The sequence below is a fragment of the Lactuca saligna genome, chromosome 3 (assembly GCF_052625555.1).
Source record: "Lactuca saligna cultivar CGN05327 chromosome 3, ASM5262555v1, whole genome shotgun sequence".
Taxonomy (NCBI): domain Eukaryota; kingdom Viridiplantae; phylum Streptophyta; class Magnoliopsida; order Asterales; family Asteraceae; genus Lactuca; species Lactuca saligna.
This window is the reverse complement of record NC_136419.1, coordinates 56,092,775-56,105,881: the sequence shown is the minus strand read 5'-3', so window position 1 is coordinate 56,105,881 and position 13,107 is coordinate 56,092,775. Positions and strand designations below refer to the sequence as shown.

The 13,107-nt window shown below is 34.1% G+C and overlaps 1 long non-coding RNA gene across 4 annotated transcripts; it reads left to right on the top strand.

Annotated features, from left to right (window-relative positions):
• Positions 1-914: 914 nt before the first annotated feature.
• LOC145036608 (uncharacterized) lies at positions 915-2,675 on the top strand. Of its 4 annotated transcripts, none has more exons than XR_013678496.1 (5): positions 915-1,058; positions 1,169-1,246; positions 1,372-1,771; positions 1,850-2,430; positions 2,510-2,675. It is a non-coding gene; the product is annotated as an uncharacterized LOC145036608 (long non-coding RNA). The 4 variants fall into 4 exon arrangements; XR_013678495.1 differs by lacking the exon at positions 2,510-2,675 and having other exon boundaries at positions 1,372-1,487; positions 1,662-1,771; positions 1,850-2,449; XR_013678497.1 differs by lacking the exon at positions 2,510-2,675 and having other exon boundaries at positions 1,372-1,491; positions 1,662-1,771; positions 1,850-2,449.
• Positions 2,676-13,107: the final 10,432 nt, after the last annotated feature.

Genomic DNA, 13,107 nt, shown 5'->3' with positions numbered 1-13,107 from the left:
ACCAGAGAATTTGAATGCTAGGATTCGAGAGATCGTGCACAATGAGATTGTTGCTCTTTTTCGGGCACAGTTGCTGGAGATGTTTGGGTCTATCAAGACCGCCATGGTTGAGTATTTCGATGAGCGCTATGCATCCATCTGAGACGGCTGCCGCATTAGCTTCAACAACTGTGACTATGATAAGAGTTAGCCTCAGGTACCACTAGTGTAACAAATCCATACCAAATGGATCATCCATGTCAAAAATCCAATACTATGACCAAATCTGTAATTTCATTTTTAACAGGTTATGTTGAAATGTATACAAAAATCAATTGTGATAACGATATCAGCTCAACCCTAAACCATTGAAATTTGTATGAGATTCTCACTCAACTTTTTAGCGTATAAGTGAAAGTTTATTACTAACTTATGGTGTAAGTTAAAGAAATGGTCCATGTGGTTTGCACAAGGTCACACTTTCAATTCATGTTTCAAAAAATTGGAACAATCAATCCCCATGGTTTTGTTTTCTTGCAAATTTTATCTTTAGTACTAACTACGTTAGTAAATAACCGTTAAGTCAATGTAAAATGACAATTTTACCCTTATAATTGAACTTCTTGTTTTGTATTTTTTTTTAAAATTTATTGGTTTTATTATTATTCATACCGTCCACTACTTCCATCTCCACCATCTTGAAAAGAAGTTCCAACCATCAACATTACTTCCAGTGGACTGGGCCATATCTTATAAAAGAAATTTTACTATTTCTATAAATAGATTGAATATAATAATATTATTTTTTTAAAACGTACAAACCATTAAATTAATTGTACAAGGATTAATAAAATAATAGTTTTTTGACCCCACTCTTCTCTTCTCTTAGAATGCATAGTCAATCTTTTTCTCCCTTTGACTTGGAAACCCTCATAATTAGCACTTTGAATCGGCCTTTCAATAATTGAACCGGTCATATACGAGACCCTCTCCCCACATCGGTCCATACCTAGGTAAAAAGGAATCAAATCTTAGTCATCACTCCTCAGTCGATTTCAAAACATAACTCTATATTCAAGGTAAGCAATGATTTCACTCCTAAACCTCCCTCTCGATCTCGATTTCAAGCCTTAAACCTCACTCTTTATTTTTGGTTAGGCTTTTGTTGATTTTGGGTTATGTTTGGCAGGGTATAGATTTTGGGTAGAAGTTGTTACGATTTCAAGACCTAAACATCATATTCCTAAACTACCACTTTCCATTCAAGGTAAGCAACGATTTCATGCCTTGAACCTATCTATATTCCTAAACCTCAATCTTCCATTTCAGTAATTACAGGAACTCGATCGTTTTTGTCAATAATTTGATATCATTTTCTTTTGTTTTGATCAGATAGATGGTGGCAACAATGCATACCGGTAATTTTCTTTTTTAATCATTCGCCTTATGCAGCTTTCAAAGCTAGAGAGTATCCTGATAAGCCTGTAACACATAAGACAATGATGAAAGTATGTAAGTTATATCTTAGATTTCCTATGTACGTAGAGCTAACTTTGTGCTGATGCCATCATGTTAGTGTTTTTCTTCTTAGATAATAGAACCTTCTAAATGACATTTTTGTCATTTTACATGCCCTTCTAAATTCTGTCTTTAAATCAAATGGAAAAAATCATATTTTGAAGGTGGAAACATAAGGATTAGTTGCAGAGGGAAAGAGAGTTGAGGAAACTGCTTGAGGCTGGATGCACAACGTCAGAGAAGATGTTACCTTTACTAGGCTCCATTGATGAAAGTATGTTACAATCTTTTCTTAAGTCTTTTTTTGTAGTAGTTTTTTTCATTTAATTGGAGGTATGGCATGTTTCGGCAGATCTATGTGTATTTTATTCAAAGGTTGCCAAGTTTGTTGCCAAGTTGAGAGAGATGAAACATATGAGTAAGTATTGTTGTTTAAATTTGAGGTGGGAGTATGCTACTTCTCAAAGTCAGAAAGGTAATAATTTTATATGATTTTGGTAATGAAAATTTTAAGCTAACCATCTTAAAATGCATTTTCTTTTCGTTTGTTTATATTCTACAAAGACTATTTTGTTAAAATCTTAACCATCTCCTGTAACTGTCACTTTTTATGATGTGTTTGTGTTAACTTTAACTTTGAGAAACTCCAAGAGGATTCTTTATTGCTTACACTTCCATATAGTTGCTCAGTTTATAAGTCGAAAAATAAGAATGGGGATTGGGCATAAGGGTGGTGACGGTGAGGAAGGACTTTTTTCATGTTGATTTGAATAAAGTTTAAGTTTTTATGTTACTCTTTTTTTTTTTTTCTCCATTCACATCAGATCTAGAATCTAACTTTAAGTGGTTTGATAAGGTAGCCTTGTAGACAGATTTGAATCATCTCTCTGTTTTTTCATTTCGTTAAATGGATATCAGATGCTCGAGTTCCAGGTAGCATTCTTGACTTCAAGATCTAATGCAATAGTTCCAGATAACATTCTTTACCAAGATTCTTTTTGATTTCATGTAGCTTAATACGGTTGGACAAATGCGGTTTTTGACAGACTTATAATTTTCTTTGTATTTGAAGTTTTAAACCATTGGGATTCTAACAGATTATTTGTTAAAAGTTTTAGTTTTTATATCTAAGACTAATATTATTTCGTTCAGTTATAAGAGGATACAGTTACTTTTTAGTCGAAGTTGTTTCGTTGAAAATATTTGATGGGTTTACGTGTTTTGTTTGAGCATAATATGGGTTTAATTACAATACATTATTATATTGAACCATACCGCAGTTAATGTATGTGTTTGTAATTTTGATTTCACATGAATAATTTGATTTTTTTTTTTTTTTATTATTATTTGAGGTTAACGTAATAAATACAGATTTCATTTGTTATATAATATTTAAAGTAATTAATAGGAGTATAAGTTTGGCAAAAAACCAAAATAAATCGTCTACAACCAAAGACCATTTGCAACAAATGTAAACAAACGGGTAGCAGGTAGCCATATCAAAAATCCAATAGTAGAATTAGATGTGTAATTTACTCAACTTTTTCTTTAACTCGAAAATATGACATATTTTGATTTTTAACATGAAAGTATGTACATACTTTTTATCGAATAATATATTTTTATTTTTAACACAAATGAATAATACAACTTATATATTTGATTACGTGTTTCTCATAATTATGATAAATAAACAAACTACGAAGCAATACTTTCTATATATTATTCAAATAAAAATCAACCAATATGCACATATATAATTTACCAACCAAGTGATATCAATTAAAACTACCATTGTTATGGATAAATTTCATATGTTGTATATGTTAGGTAACTCGATCAATGGTCAAGTCAATCAAGGAACAATTAATATAGTAATAAATTTCATATTTGAATAATCGTTATTTTTGAATTTGTTATAGATAAAAGAAAGTATATGTATATTTTTTGTGGGTTGTACGGTTTGCAATGAGGTTTGATGGTAAAGAAAATAAACATAATAATATTATCCAAATTGATGCAGAAAATACAAAAGGTATGTTTCATATTTGCAATCATGATTAGTATTTCATCGTTACACATTTTCATATAAAAAATGTTGCAAAAAAAAGAAAAGCATATAACAATGCATGTTACGAATGACGAAAGGAGAAAAACAAAATGAGACGAATAGCTAATGGTGAAGGAAATAGTCAAAACACAAACATATTTATCAAATGTGCCTACCGTAAATAGGAGTCTTGTGGATATTAGCCATGCATCTCCTACATGTGTATTGGATTTTGGTTAAAGAAAGTTGATTTATAATAGAAACCCTTATCAATGCCAGACAAAATGAAACATAACGAAATCAGGTATAGAAATAACAACCCAACTATGTTCGGAGTTATTAAATGAAAATCTAAATTGTACAACATTACATTTAACCATAATCTTTTACGGAGTATTTGAGACATGCCATAATTTACATTCTTAATGAGATATTTTTGTTTACACGTAGGTATTCAAATTCAGCCTGATGTAATACTACATCCACATGATAAATTGATAACTCAAATTTAAAAATCAATAGGTTAGTATTTGATTTTTACCGAACAATATCATATATATTGGCTAATAATTTTGTTTAATTATTTTAGTTTTATTTATATTACATTTAACTAAAGAATATAAATAATATTATTTTGTAAATAATTTCTATTAATACATGTATTATTTTATCAAAAAATTTAAGGTGTTGAAGGCAATGTCAATATACCAGTACAAGATGAATTGATAAATCAAATTTTGACATCAACAAGTTAGTATTTATTTATTTCTTAATACTTCAATTATGTAATTCAAATAGTCTTATATTTAGATATTTTATTTGAATCAAATGTCTACAGATACAACAAATGCCACTTCATCGGTTTCACAATATGGTAGCATCCTGGAGGATCTATTGTTTTTGTCGGTATCCGTAAAAAACATCTTGTGGTGAAGTTCAATGATATATGCGTATATTGTGGGGCAAAACGACTACAATTTGAATCTACTGGCTTTTGTTGCATGAGTGGAAAGACAAATTTGACAAACTCATCTATTCCTGACGAATTACACAATCTTTTCACATCAAAAAGAAAATTAGGCAAATTGCTTAGAAAAATATACGTGCGTACAACACCAACTTTTCATTTGCATCAATGGGCGTAGAAGTGAATGAGTCAATGGCCAACATGACATCTGGTGTATACACTTTTTGTGTGAAACATGTAATTTCTTTTGGAACATAACATTTTTATAAAGGAAACATATCATCAAAAGAACTTACGCGCCCCGCCGCTTTGCGCAGGTACACTACTAGTATATATATATATATATATATATATATATATATATATATATATATATATATATATATATATATATATATATATATAGTGGTTCAAATGAGGACCATAAAAGATTAAGAACCGTAAGAACCCCATTTTATAAGTAATATGTACACAATACTTATTAAACATGTTAAAATCCGGATTTATTTTTTGTATTTTTGGTACGAAACAAATTTGTAATTTTTGCAGTCTAATATTTTAATTCATACATCGATTCATATTTTAACATAAAAATTATACAAAATACAAAATTTAATACAATCCATTCATAGTTTAGTATAAAAATTCACAATTTAATACAATCATAATATCACTAATTCACTAATTTAGGAAAGTCTCCAAACTCTACCACCACCACCACCAACTACCACATACCAACACCATCCATCTATGTCAATGTCGTAACCATCATTCCTTTCAAACTAAATATGTATATAAAATCATACATTGTTAGCTTAATACTATATTCATACTTTAATAAACATATTAATTCACTATTTAGAGTTTAATGCAACAATTATAAAAACTAATACATTCTTACATATTTACTTCACCAAAAAATACTCATAAGAAAATTAATACAAATATTTATATTTTAACATAAAATTCATAAAAAAAATCACAATTTAATACAATCAATTCACTGCTTAATACAATCAATACAAAAAATTAACAACTTAATGTATTAAATTCACAGTTTAATACACAAAAACTATATATTCATATCCATATTTTGTACTTAGTAGTTATAGTTATACATTCGCATATATGAGCTAGTTTTTCTTTCAAATTTTAATTTATATAATAATCTCAATTTAAATTTTACATGTTATTCAAAATTAGAGAAAATAAAATGATTAAAATCTATATATAATGTTTCTTTCATCTTATATTTTAGAAGCAAAAATAAAATCCATAAAAAAATTAACAACTTAATATACTCATTTCACAACTTAATACATTTAATTCATAATTTAATATACAAATTCATAGTTTAATAAAATATATTACAGGTTAAAAATTACATCTGATGATGTTTGGAGCTTGGAGGTTATATTAGATTATAGTTCACACATTCATCATAATTCACAACTTAAAAGACTTAAATTCACATTATTTGAGAAAATACTAATATAATAAAAACATGTTTAAATTCACATTAATAATTATAAAAAAAATCATACATATACTGCTTAAAACTTATAAAAAAAATTCATTTAATCACAACTAAAACTTATGAAAAAAAAAATCATACATTCACAAATTAATACTTACAAAAAATCATGTATTCACAACTTAATACTTATAACATCATGCATTTATACCTTCAATTTTTTTCTAATTGAAACAATCAGATATGTATCGATCCATGCATTAACAACTTAATAATTATAAAAAAAAAATGCTTATTCACAGCTTAAGAAACTAGTTCAGAAACTTATTCATATTATTCAATATTTAAAAACACACATTGTTTTTGGTGAAGCATTTCATCAACAAATCTTCAATGCATCTTATTGATGGGTTTTAGCCATAAGAACTTTCCTATGTGCGCATGCAAAACCCTAATGCTTGGATATAGGCTTTCTAATCAAACATGCTTTGAATCCAAGACTTCTAATGACTATTTAGGTGTAATAACAATATTGAAACAGATCTAGAATCATACCTTTGAATTCCTTGTTGATCTTGTTGTCTTGGAGCTTCTAGAGTCACAATTATCACTCCTCTAATGGCTTACAAACACCAAATAGCAAGGAGGATGATTTGGGAGAGAGGAGAGGGGAGGAATTCGACCAGAGTCTCTCTAATTTAGATGGGATATCGAATTCTCTCAGCCATAGGGTCTATTTATACTTGTAGACTCCTTAAGGGTTACAGCTTAAACCCTAATTGGATAACTTAGACTTTAAGTTAATCCATATCCTTTCCTTGATAACCCTATGGACGATTTTGGCTTATCCTAGCCTTAGAAATCGTCCAATCCTTTATCAATAAGGATTTACAGTCTAAAGTTTAACTATCAAGCAATTGACAGTTTATACCCTCTTATTTATAATCTCTTTAAGTCACCAAATTAATTCCAATTAATTCTATGACTTATATTAATATATTATTCTTCATATTATTCTCATAATATACTAATAATATTTACTCTCTCTTAATAAATCATCCTATCAAGTTGCTATGGTGAAGGCAACCCAAAAGGAACATACACAATCGCGTCAAATACTTGCCTAATATAGTTGCAGCCTTAGACACTATTCCAACAGTCTCCCACTTGGATAAGTCTAGTAACTATATGCGCAGGTACATTCCGATTTGCAATCGTAGCTCTCAAAGACGCTGTCAAACTCTGATCTAATCAATCTTGTCCTTTAGATAAGGGATCGTACAGTCCTCTGTAAGATATCATGCTGACAATACTATGGAACAGTTAGTCTAGCATTTGGTTTCTCGATCTCCGATTTATTTGACATAGAACTTAATCGAACACATCAATTCAGTTCTGACCGGGACCGGCACATAAGTCAAATCAAATCATCGAGCGGCCGAGATATCACTTTTTCCTTCTTAGGATAAAAGTTACAGATAAACTTCGACTTATATACATTTACTTATTCATTAACCAACTATACACAACAATGCGTTTTATAACATCGAGTTACCAATGCGTTTTCGCATTATCAATGTACAATCAATTAACCAATAACAAACCATATATGTAGGTTATAAGACTATATGATATTATCGTCTTGCGATCACCCATTTACTATCACATTCCATAAGGTGATTCCAGCAAGCGCGGGTTTGTTCCAATGCTCAAACCTAGTTCATAAGCACTCATGAACGTTGCAGCAATCTTTTGCTATGTCTAACCCCATTTAGACACTCTACACACCTATTCATGACAATCTTCATTCATCTCTACTTCCGACATATGAACGATTGTGGACTATTTGAACAATTCGATTATTCTTAATAAACTCAGTTATTCTGGAAGTCAAAACATGCAAAGTGAAACAATAGTTAAACAATTAACATAAGACAGTAACATTACTTATAAATAAAACTCCTTTATTTAATCATCAAATGTTAATTACATTTATCTATTATACTTTTCTAATACTATATAATCTATGCTAATATCATCCTTCAGCCCAATACTCTTAGCGTGCTGCAAATGCTTAACCCTACTCAGTCCTTTCGTAAGCGGATCTGCTGGGTTATCTTCCGATGATATTCTCTTCACTACGAGTTGTCCTTCTTCTACACGATGTCTAATAAAGTGATATTTTCTGTCGATATGTCGTGATCTACCATGATCTCTCGGTTCCTTGGTCAAGGCAACCGCTCCCTCATTATCACAGAAAATCTCCATGGGCTCCTTTATGGCAGGTACAACTCCAAGATCACCAATGAAGTTCTTTAGCCATATTGCCTCCTTCGACGCTTCGCTTGCTGCGATGTACTCTGATTCGCACGTTGAATAAGCTACGGTTTCCTGCTTGGAACTCTTCCAAGTTACTGCTCCTCCATTCAGGGTAAAGACCCAGCCCGACTGCGAACGGTAGTTGTCCCTGTCGGTCTGAAAACTAGCATCACTATACCATCGCACCTTCAATTCATCACTCCCTCTAAGGACTAAGAACCATTCCTTCGTCCTCCGAAGGTACTTAAGGATATTCTTCACCGCAACCCAATGGGCTCTGCCTGGATTCCCTTGATATCTACTAACCATGCTCAAAGCAAAGGCTACATCAGGGCGAGTATAAGTCATAGCGTACATGATTGAACCTACTGCAGAAGCGTATGGAACTCGACTCATTTCAGCTATCTCGGCTTCGGTACTCGGACTTTGAGTCTTACTCAACTTGGCATTCCTTTGTATCGGTAATTCTCCCTTCTTCGAGTTTTCCATACTAAAACGTTTTGGTACCTTCTCTAAGTAAGTGTTCTGACTAAGTCCTATTAGTCTCTTACTTCTTTCTCTTACTATCCTTATTCCCAAAATATAGGAAGCCTCTCCGAGGTCCTTCATAGCGAAGCACTTCCCGAGCCAGGACTTAACCTCCTGCAGAGTCGGGATGTCGTTTCCTATGAGTAATATGTCATCGACATATAGAACGAGGAAGCTTACTATACTCCCACTGGCTTTGACATATACACATGATTCATCTTCGCTTCGTACAAATCCAAACTCTTTGACTTTCTCATCGAAGCAAAGATTCCATCTGCGAGACGCTTGCTTTAGTCCATAAATGGACTTCTCAAGCTTACACACTCTATTCGGATGCTTCGGATCCACAAACCCCTCTGGCTGAGCCATGTAAACATCCTCAGCCAACTTCCCGTTAAGGAAAGCGGTCTTGACATCCATTTTCCAAATCTCATAATCATGAAATGCGGCAATAGCTAGCATCACTCTAATAGATTTTATCTTCGTAAATGGTGAGAAAGTCTCTTCATATTCAACTCCGGGAGTTTGAGTAAAGCCCTTCGCAACTAATCGCGCTTTAAACGTGTGTACCTTTCCATCCACGTCGGTCTTCTTCTTGAAGATCCATTTGCATCCAACGGTCTTACGTCCAGGCACATTATCAACCAAATTCCAAACTTGGTTATCATACATGGATTGGATCTCGCTCTCCATTGCCTCTTTCCATTTCGCAGACTCCGGGCCTGCCATGGCTTCCTTATAGCTATTAGGTTCATCAAGGTTTATTAGTGTACTATCACTAATATACGTGTCCCCTTCGGTAGTAATATGAAAACCATATAACTGGGGTTGAAACCTAACTCTTTCGGAACGTCTAAGAGGTAATGATATGTCAATCGGTTCAACCGGAGTTTCCTCCTCGGGTTGAGCGCCAGCGGTTGAGGTTCCTTCATCTATCGATTCTTGAATCTCTTCAAGATCGATTTGCCTCCCACTGTCTCCTTGGCTTATGAGTTCTCGCTCTCGGAAAACTCCTCTCCTCGCAACAAAGACAACATTGTCCTTTGGTCTATAGAAGAGGTATCCAAAGGATTTATGCGGGTAGCCGATGAAAATACATCGCTCACTACGAGGTTCGAGCTTGTCGTGAGTATCTCGTCTTACGAAAGCCTCGCAACCCCAAACCTTGATATGTGCTAACGAAGGAGCTTTCCCCGTCCACATCTCGTGAGGTGTTTTGGAAACCTTCTTAGTAGGGACTCGGTTAAGGACATGGGCGGCAGTCTCTAAGGCATACCCCCAAAAAGAGATAGATAGCGAAGCACGACTCATTATAGAGCGAACCATGTCCAACAAGGTTCGATTACGCCTTTCTGCCACACCATTCAATTGTGGTGTCCTAGGTGGTGTCAATTGTGAAACTATTCCACACTCCTTGAGATAATCGTGGAATTCAAGACTTAGGTACTCTCCTCCTCGATCGGATCGAAGCATCTTGATCTTCCTGCCCAATTGATTCTCCACTTCATTCTTAAACTCTTTGAACTTTTCAAAAGTTTCTGACTTTTGCTTGATTAAGTAGATATACCCATATCTACTATAGTCATCGGTAAAAGTCACGTAGAAGCGGTTACCATCCTTCGTGGTAGATCTAAACGGTCCACACACATCGGTATGTATGAGGTCCAATAGACCCTCACCCCTTTCGCACGTACCAGCGAAGGGTGACTTAGTCATCTTTCCAAGTAAACAAGACTCGCATGTGTCATCTTCCCTAAGGTCGAATGACTCCAACACTCCATCCTTTTGAAGTTGGGCTATGCGTTTCTTGTTGACGTGTCCAAGACGACAATGCCATAAGGATGCCTTATCCATACTATTGGAAGAATCCAAGTACAAAACGTCATTTCCTAAGTTATCAACAATCATAACAGTTTCATAAATTCCATTACATGGTATAGCTTCAAAGTAAAAGACACCATTTATATAAGCCAAAATAGAACCATTCTCATTATTAAAAGAAAATCTAAAACCTTGTCTAAACAAACCATGAAAATAAATGATGTTTCTAGCCATTTCTGGCGAATAGCAACAATTGTTCAAATCTAAAGATAAACTATTCATAAGTACTAAAGAATACACTCCAATCTTGGTCACAGGCGACGATCTTCTGTTCCCCATGATTAGATTTATTCTTCCATGCTCCACGTCTCTACTTCTTCTTAGTCCCTGCACATTAGAACAAATGTGGTAACCACAACCGGTATCAAGAACCCAAGAAGTATTATGGGAATCATTAGATATAATTGTATATATACCTGCGAAAGATGGCTTGATCTTTCCTTCCTTGATGGCTTGCAGGTATTCCGGGCAGCTTCTCTTCCAATGTCCTATCTTGTGGTAGTGGTGGCACTCTGCCTCCTTCGGGTTGGAGCAGGGCTTAGCGGGATCAACTTTAGTCCCACTAGAAGAGGCACCATCTCGAGCTTTCACCTTGCGATGGTTCTTTGACGAAACCTTCCTCTTCTTTCCCTTTCCTTGTCCAATTGCCAAGACAGGAGCAGCGGGCGGATTGGGAGTTGGTGCAACATACTTGTCCTTGAAGTTGCTCTCAGCGACCCTCAAGAGACCTTGGAGTTTGCTTAGGGTGACCTCTTCTTTGTTCATGTGATAGGTCATCCTAAATTGATTGTAGCTCGGAGGCAAAGAGTGAAGCACCATGTCGATCGCCAAGTCTTCCCCAAAGTCAACATTTAACTTGCGAAGGCGGTCGACATACCTTTGCATCTTTTGCAAGTGCACGGTAAGAGATTCTCCATGACCCATCTTAGCGGAAATCATGTTCGTGAAAATCTCATAACGCTCTTGTCTCGCGTTTGGATGGTATCTCTCCAATAAGTCTTGGTGCATTTCGTACGGATACATGTCCTCGTAGGACTTTTGGAATTCGGAGTTCATAGTTGCGATCATGATGCAATGCACTTTCATTGCATCACGCTCGTGAGTTTCGAAGGCGGTGATTTCGGCGGGAGTAGCAATTTCGGGGTTGATTTTCGCGAGCTTCTCATCGAGGACATACTCCTTATCCTCATAGCGAGCAATCGTTCGAATGTATCTTATCCATTCGCTAAAGTTCGTTCCATCACAGGTGACCTTTTGACAAAGGCTCATCAAGGTGAAAGAACTCGCAGCAGCATTGTTGGCGTTCGACATCTATAATTAGAAAGGATAAAGATAGATTAGAATATGAATCCCTAATATTCACCCAATAAGAAATTAGGGCTAGGGTCCAACAACAATATTTACACATTAGAAAAGGGATGTCGTAATCTAACATGCAAACAATTTGAAGGTAAGTGAATGACGATTCACTAATTCTCCACCATGAAAAACATAACTTTAAGTCCTAAATGTATTGAGAATTCCTAGGTTTGGATGAGATTCATTGAAACTTTTCAATGGCATGTTTAAATCTCGATATGCCCCTCTTGTTTGTGATTGAGATACCGAGGATCACAAAGCGGGTGTGAATTACCATACAAATTAACGTGGTGCCTTCATTGTAACGATCACCTATTCGATGTGTCGGTAAACCACACACGCTCCATCGAACTATGATAAACAATGAATCACCCTTTGCCACCTTCACTTAGAACCATTTAGTGTGCCGGTAAACCACACACGCTCCACTAACTTCTTAGCAAGGTGCAAAGTGTAATTTAATGGGATTGCATCAATTCACTTTTCCTAAAGTAACTAAGATTGGGAAATTTTAAGAAACATGTAGTTACTTTGTATTTCTTATTATACTTTTAATGAGAGGATGAGGTTGCCCTATCCTACCCGTTCGGCTAACGACCCTCCACCAATCAAGCGAGCGGTGGGTGTGAGTGTACACCCATTAAGCACCATTTTATAGGCCGCAACCTTATACCCACTTATAGACCGGCTTCGTGAATGAGGCCTACTAACGGTAAGACTAGCATTTAAGTTATACATACATACATATATATATATATATATATATATATATATATATATATATATATATATATATATATATATATATTAATCTTGTAATATTATATTAGTATAGGGTTGTATTTTAAACTTGTAAAATTCTAGGGTTTGAAATTTAAATTGTCTAAATTAAACTTTTAATCACAAAACATAAATTTCAAAACTTGAGGACTAGTTTTAAACATTTAAAACATAAAGGATCAAATAACAAATAATCTAATAACATAATTATCCATATTTGATTAATAATTATCATATAAGGAAATCAAATAT